Source organism: Pseudonaja textilis, chromosome Z (genome assembly GCF_049901715.1).
Source record: "Pseudonaja textilis isolate UNSWEBS1 chromosome Z, rPseTex1.2, whole genome shotgun sequence".
Taxonomy (NCBI): Eukaryota; Metazoa; Chordata; class Lepidosauria; order Squamata; family Elapidae; genus Pseudonaja; species Pseudonaja textilis.
The window spans coordinates 28,335,988-28,343,385 of NC_142008.1; the positions used below are offsets into that span (position 1 = coordinate 28,335,988).

At 42.2% G+C, this 7,398-nt stretch overlaps 1 long non-coding RNA gene across 1 annotated transcript; it reads right to left on the minus strand.

Annotated features, from left to right (window-relative positions):
- Window positions 1-360: 360 nt before the first annotated feature.
- LOC148123955 (uncharacterized) lies at window positions 361-4,144 on the minus strand. The gene is made up of 3 exons (XR_015739922.1): window positions 4,035-4,144; window positions 3,731-3,817; window positions 361-462 (listed from the first exon to the last, which is right to left on the minus strand). It is a non-coding gene; the product is annotated as an uncharacterized LOC148123955 (long non-coding RNA).
- Window positions 4,145-7,398: the final 3,254 nt, after the last annotated feature.

Here is a 7,398-nt window from a genome sequence, read left to right on the forward strand (position 1 = left end):
CTTGTATTTCCTCAAAGCCCCTTATTGAATTATTAGCCAGGCCAAACTCTGCTTAGCTTTTTAATCTAGACAAGATTGCCCAGATATTATTACCTATTATTTGAATTTTGTATTCAGCACTTCAGAAGATCATATTTATGCTGAGACATTCTCCCCATGGAATTCTCCCAGGAAGGTGTTCTCATTAGAAGTATCACAATATAAGATATTCCTATATTAATCCAGTAATTACCATGTTCTTTTCAAGAACAGAGAATTGAATGGGGAAAAAGTATGTAAGCTGTTCGTGTAGAATGTGTTAAATATATTATTCTATTAATAGATCCAGGATTTGTTAGGTATTAGCATACTTACCTCTGATTGGTTGGTCAACGATGGTGGGATGTTCGAATCAGCCGGCAATGGCTGAAGCCGCAAACAGCTCAGCTATAAAAGGAGCTGCCGCAGTTTCCATTAGTCAGTCTGCAATATAACCAAATAAAGAAGTTACTTGACCGGAGTCTCCCGCATTTCTCTCACGATACAACACTGGCAACAAAGGTGGGATTCTGAAGCAAATGGGACCAGCAAGCACATGGCAACAGACCAGACAAGAACCAAAATGGTCAGGACCAACACGCCACCCACACCGTTCGATCCAACAACTGAGGATTGGGAATTGTACATCGACTGATTCCATATGTTCCTGGAAGGAGGCAACCTGATGAACATTTCAGAGCAAAGGAAGAGAGCTGTCTTCCTCACACATTGTGGCCCCACCATTTTCAAAATGGCCAAAGCTCTCTTGGTACCAACAATGTAAAAACGATGGCCTGGCCGGACTTAGAGGGAATCCTGAGGACTCACTCCACTCCATACGTGTCCTGTCTCATCAAGAGACATGATTTCTACTGGAGAGACCAGAAGGATGGAGAGAGCATCAACAATTTCATTGCGAGCCTAAAGGGGCCTTGCCAGGGCTTGTGAATTTCTGAACGTGGATGAGGCAATGAGAGATCACATAGTCCTGGGACTCAGGGACCTGACACTACAGAGCCGACTCCTGACAAAACGAAAATAACACTAAAAGAGGCAATTGAAGAAGCATCAGCCATAGAAGCATTCCAGAAGTACGCCGCAGCCATGAGAAAAATGAATAAGACACCACAACCCCTACAGAAAGAAGCCGCAGCAGCCATTCACCATGAGGACCTTGAGTCTGATTCAGGATCAGATGAGGAGGAGGAAGTGAACCAACTCTGATCAGAAAGGTGCCAAAGAAGCCAAGAATGGAAGAGAAAAGATTTCCAGCGTGCAGGATGCAAAGGAAACCACCCTCAATCAGAATTCCATTTCCGCGACGCTATATGCTAACAATGCAAGCAACAAGGCCACATTGCAAGGGCCTGCCGGGCATCCAAACCCAGCACCAGAAAATAAAGAGAGCACACTTCCACGAAGCCGAGAAAGCCAACCCGAGAGCCAACCCAACCTGAATCAATTCAGCGCATCTGTGCAGACTACAAGACCACCCTGAACCACGCCCTACAACAGAGTCTGTTACCTGTCCCAGTGGTGCAACACCTTTTACATTCCCTGGGGCAGGGGAAGATCTTCGCAAAGCTTGATCTCGCACAAGCTTACCAACAATTACTGGTAGACGCTGAGACAGCAGAAGCTCAGACAATCGTAACACACCGAGGGGCTTTCAAATGTAAGCGCCTGCAATTTGAGGTGAGCATTGCCCTGGGGTTATTCCAGAGCCTCATGGAACATCTATTACAAGGGGTGGTCCCTTATTTCAACCATGTCCTCATATTAGCAGAGGACAAGGAATAATTACAAAAACACTTAAGGGAAATCCTAAGCCGATTCAAAGAGGTGGGACTAAAAAAAAGAAAAATGCCAACTGGCAGCTGACAAAATAGAATTCCTGGACTAATTAATAGACAGCAAAGGGATCCACCCCACAGACAGTAAAAACGAAGCAATCACAGAAGCCCCCAGGCCAACAAACAAAACAGACTTGCAAGCCTTCCTTGGTCTCATTAACTTTTACAATATATTTTTACCACAGAAGGCAACAGACTCCACGGTCTCCTTGACAAGAAGGCAGCCTGGGCCTGGGGGAAAAAGGAAGAAACAGAATTCCAAACAATAAAAAAGATAATCACATCAGACTGTACTAATCCAGTACAGGAAGACCTTACCCCTAATCCTAACCTGCGACACATCACTTTTTGGGGTTGGTGCAATCATCAGTCACATACTTCTGGATGTCCACAAATCTTTACTGGGAATCATTGCAGGAGATAGAGCAACACTGAATATCCTGTCACCCAGAATGACATGATGGACAGAGTTCCTAGCCGCCTACGATTACAACTTAATCTACAGACCCGGAAAAGACATTGACCATGCCGATGCACTCAGTCGATGCCCCTACCAAACCTGGATGAGGACCCAGTGCCAGCCACATCCATTTTCCTGATTGAGACTATGGAGGAATGCCCGTTGACTGCAACAGACATTGCAAGAGCAACCATTAAGGACAGAACCCTGGCACGAATACTGAACTGAGTAGTGAGGGGATGGCCAAGACAGAAACAGCCGAAGAGACTAAATCATTGAGGTTCAGGCAAAAAGAACTATCCATACTGAAAGGGTGCGTACTGTAGGGGGACCAGGTGATAATTCCAGAGAGCCTAAGGGACGACATAATGGGGATGTTGCATGCGGGACACCCAGGGATAGTAAAAATGAAATCCCTGGGAAGGAGCTATGTGTGGTGGCCAGGGATGGACAAACAAATAGGGTTTGTTTGTCCATCCCTGCAAGGCCTGCCAGGGATCCAAGTCTTCACCGCCCATAGCACCCACTCACGAGTGGGAAACCCCCAGGGGAACCTGGTTTAGGGTTCATATCGATTTCGCAGGACTAGTTAAGGGACACACATTTTTAATAATAATGGACACTTATTCTAAATGGCTAGAAGTCAGCATAATGCAGTCCACCACAACAGAGGCAATTATTAGAAATTTGAGAAAACTATTTGCAACACACAACCTGCTGGACATAATTGTATCCAACAATGGGCCCCAGTTCATGGCCACCGAATTTGAGGGGTTCCTAGCACAGAACGGGATAAGGCATGCCTTAACAGCACCAGGGCACCCGTCTGTGAATGGACAAGTAGAATGCATGATACGCTACACCAAGGAAACTCTCCAAAAGCTAGGGCCCAGGGACACACAAGCCAAAATAGACAAGCTGTTAAGTATACAGCACATAATGCCTTGCATAAAAACTAATAAAAGTCCCAAGGAGTTACTCATGGGAAGGAAGCTAACAGACTTCACCTCATATATAACCCAGACAAACCAATAAATTTGTTCAGCAAATGCTGGACATTTCAAACAGGGGACCCAGTTTACACCAAAAATCTAATGGGGGAACCCCTATGGATACTCACAAAAGTGGCCCAAGTAACTGGGCTCCACTCTTACAGAGTGGATACAACAGATGGGTGAAGTTGGAGAATGTACATAGATCAACTCAGAGACCGAGGGACAACGGGTGGCCAAGACGTAAGCAGAGGGGAGTGGGGAGACCTCTCAATCAGGTGAAACACAATCAGAGAGGAGGGGGAGACCCCTCACAAACAAGAACAAACAAAGACAGACCCTAACAACTAGCAAGACACAACCTCAACACTTAAAACTAGCACTGAATGAGACAAGCAGGCACATACCCGAATCCCAAGAGCAGGGCAGCATAGCCAGGCAGGAACAGATTCCTGCAGAAGTCAAAAGGGCGACCTCTAGTGGAGACAAAATGGCTGCCCCAACCAGAACGTTCCAGGAGGTTCCAAGGGAAGAAACAGGAAAGACAGTAAATCCATCTGAACAGTTCAAAAACCAACCTGTGACTGAGCTGCGCAGGTCCAGTTGCACCCTCAAAAGCCCTGCCTACTTACGTGATTATATGAGTTAGTTAGACTCAGTATTGGGTGGATCGAACCAGGAGGGGAGGGCTGTTAGGTTTATGATACTTACCTCTGATTGGTTGGTCAATAGTGGCGGAGAGTTCGAATCAGCCAGCAGCGGCTGAAGCCGCGAACAGCTCGGCTATAAAAGGAGCTGCCGCAGCTTCCATTGGTCAGTCTGCAATATAACCAAATAAAGAAGTTACTTGACCGGAATCTCCTGCGTTTCTTTCACCCATGATACAACAGGATTAATTATTAATAATCACTTTTATTTGAGAAAAGTTTCTTAAATTCAAGTAAGCAAAATGTATCTGCATGCATTATGCATTAATCTAAAGAAAGTTATTATCTCCTTCACATTCTGGGAAATAAATAGGAATGGCAACTGTGGAATATTATTCAATGTTTCAGCGCAGTCAATCAGAAACCTAAGCTGGAGAAGAATGGTAACCAGAAGTGAAACAGAGTCAACCCAAGGACAACACTGTGAATTTCAACTGAGTCCAGTTTTTTTTACTGGGTTACATTTAATAGGTAGAATCTTGCTAATCTAAAGCTATAATCTTCTAATCTTACAGATTTACCCTGAGAGATTTCAGGATATGGTTACTCAGTCACCATGTCCACTTCAGGACTGTGCAGTTTCCTATTTTGGGCCTTTCTCTGTAATAGGCTGCTTTCTCCCTGAGAAGTCATAGTGCGATTACCAAGAATTCCCTTTCCTCCCTCCTCCATACACAGACTCCTTCTCTAGATGCACATTCCATCACAAGCAGCAACAATAATAGGAAAAATTGGAGGCAGGACAAATAGATAAGAATATTTATATATTTCTGCCTGTAAATTCTAAGGGTTTATATAGTTACTTGTTGCCATTTTGGAATATGATGTCTACGTTAACATTTTTTTATTTCTCCCGCTAGATTATGATCTTAGCTAGCATCAGTGTGGTTTGAGGTTTAGTAAGTATTTTTGTACAATGTTATTAGCCACCAAAGATTATATATTTCAGATGCATGGTTCTATAATCTCCATAAATAATTAAACAAACACCTGGCTGACTTGTTCTGAGCTTGGAAACTAACCAGATTTGGTTGGTGAAAACCCACTAGCTAAAGCTGGAGGCTCATGAGAGAAGTAGAAAAAAACCAAAGCAAACTAAAAAAACACATTCTACTTTTTTTCACTAAGGAAATGCATGAGTATCTCTCCCCAACCACTAAGAGTTGAGGTTAACTTAAATGTGCCGTTATGCTCTTTCTTTCGGGATAATAGCAATAAAATTGCATATCTACAAGTCTCTTGAAATCAATTTTCCAAAACAATTACTTTGAGGCAGAGATCTAATTTTCTGTCAGAATTCTTCTTTTTCTCCTTTATTTTGGTCGATGCAGAGCCTGGCAATTTGCAACATAAACCTAAGGAATACTTAGACTTGTTTTAGAAATTATAAAGTTAGAATAGAGAGCAAATACTAAGGAGAAATTGTGGAATCAAGCCATTTCAATACTTTGACTTCTTTTAGCAAGTTGCAGAATACAAAGTGTGTATTTTTGTGTATGTATTCACAATATGAAGAAACCCAGCTATACGAGAAAACTCATACCTAATTAGATCAGAAGTCCATGCAGATCATTATGGCTCAGGAAATATGGTGGTACAGTGGTTAGAATGCAGTATTGTAGGCTGACTGCCAGACTGCCAGTTCCTTTCATCTTGATTGGCTCAAGGTTGATTCAGCCTTCTATCCTTCTGAAGTCACTAAAATGAGGATCCAAATTGTTGGGAACAATATGCTGACTCTGTAAACCATTTAGAGAGGGCTGTAAAGCACTATGAAGCTGTATACAAGTCTAAGTGTTATTGCTATTGCTAGTTGACTCTCTAGGATTGCAAGTAGGACTCCCTGGCAAACTACCTAGTACTGCGGGGACTGGACTGTTATTTTTTACCTGTGCAGTGAATTATACTGCTTCTTAGTGGACTTTCTGCAGTAACTTTTTCAGGAGGATGAATTCTGTTTCCAAGCATCAAATTGCACTTTGCACATAAGGTTCTCCTCAATTCTGAGTCAGTCAGTCTATCTCTGAGGTCCTCTCCAGAGATATAGGAGTGTGTTTATAAAACTGGACTTCAAACTTCTGTCTTATGCTCAGTCTTGTTTTCTGTTGTGAAAACTACCTTACAACACCTTTCTATAAATTTTGGGATAAAAGCAATAGCACTTAGATGTATATACCGCTTTACAGCCCTCTCTAAGAGGTTTATAGAGTCAGCATATTTCCCCCAACAATCTGGGTCCTCATTTTTCTGACCTCGGAAGGATAGAAGGCTGAGTCAATCATCAGCTGGGGAGAGCCAAACTGCCAAACTGCTGGCAGCTGGTGATCATCAGAAGTAGCCTGCAATACTGCATTCTAACCACTGTGTCACCATGGCTCTTGTCTCCTTTGTGAATAATCCATGTGAATTACTAGTTATCTGAGTTTTAAAGTACTTGACTCCAGATCTCTAATATAAACTTTTTTCTTCTTCTTCCTGGAAAGATAAACCCATATAATCACAAAAATTGTATTATGTTATTTTAAGTGTATGACATTGGATTGGTGGTTGCAAGATGAAAAGTGATGAGATGGAAAAGTCTGTCACCAATAAAGAGTGTCCTGGTTCCATGGAAGCAGATTCAATGGAACATCCATTCAGAACCATAATTCATTCCATAACTTTGGTCTCAACCTGATTTGGTCGTGACCAGAAGCAAGACTGACTATGCATGTGCCTTTAAAAAATGGTGCAGAAGGGAAAATGAGAATTGAAATGTTGAAGTGGTGGGTAGTTTCTTCTTTTTTAGATTCAACTATCAATAGTAAAGACACCAGTTTTCAATTAGATTAGCATTTGGAGACCTTGGAAAAAGATATTCAGATGCCATGATGTGTCCATACATATAAAGAACAAAATCAGTGTTGTTGCAAAGATACAGTTTTTAAGTACAGAAAGATAAATTGGAATATCTACATTGTTAATATAGCCAATAATGCAGCTGTCTTGGAAAAGTGGTATGGTATGGTATTTATATCTCTTAAAAACAAAATTTTACATCTTAAACATTCTGAATTATGAGTGGTGGGATTCAAATTTTTTTACTACCTGTTCTGTGGGAGTGGCTTGGTGGGTGTGGCAGGTGAAGGATACTGTAAAATCTCCAGCCAGAGGTGGGATTTGCCGGTTCTCTGAACTACTCAAAATTTCTTCTACCGGTTCTCCAGAACTGGTCAGAACCTGCTGAATACCACCTCTGGAGGGAAGGGTTGCAGTTTGTTTGAGTTATGAGTCAGAACAAGATATTATGGCCATGCAATACTTCAGTTTTCATGTCCAAAACTGAAGCACATAAGCTATAAATGTAGCATCTGCCATAACAGGTCCTT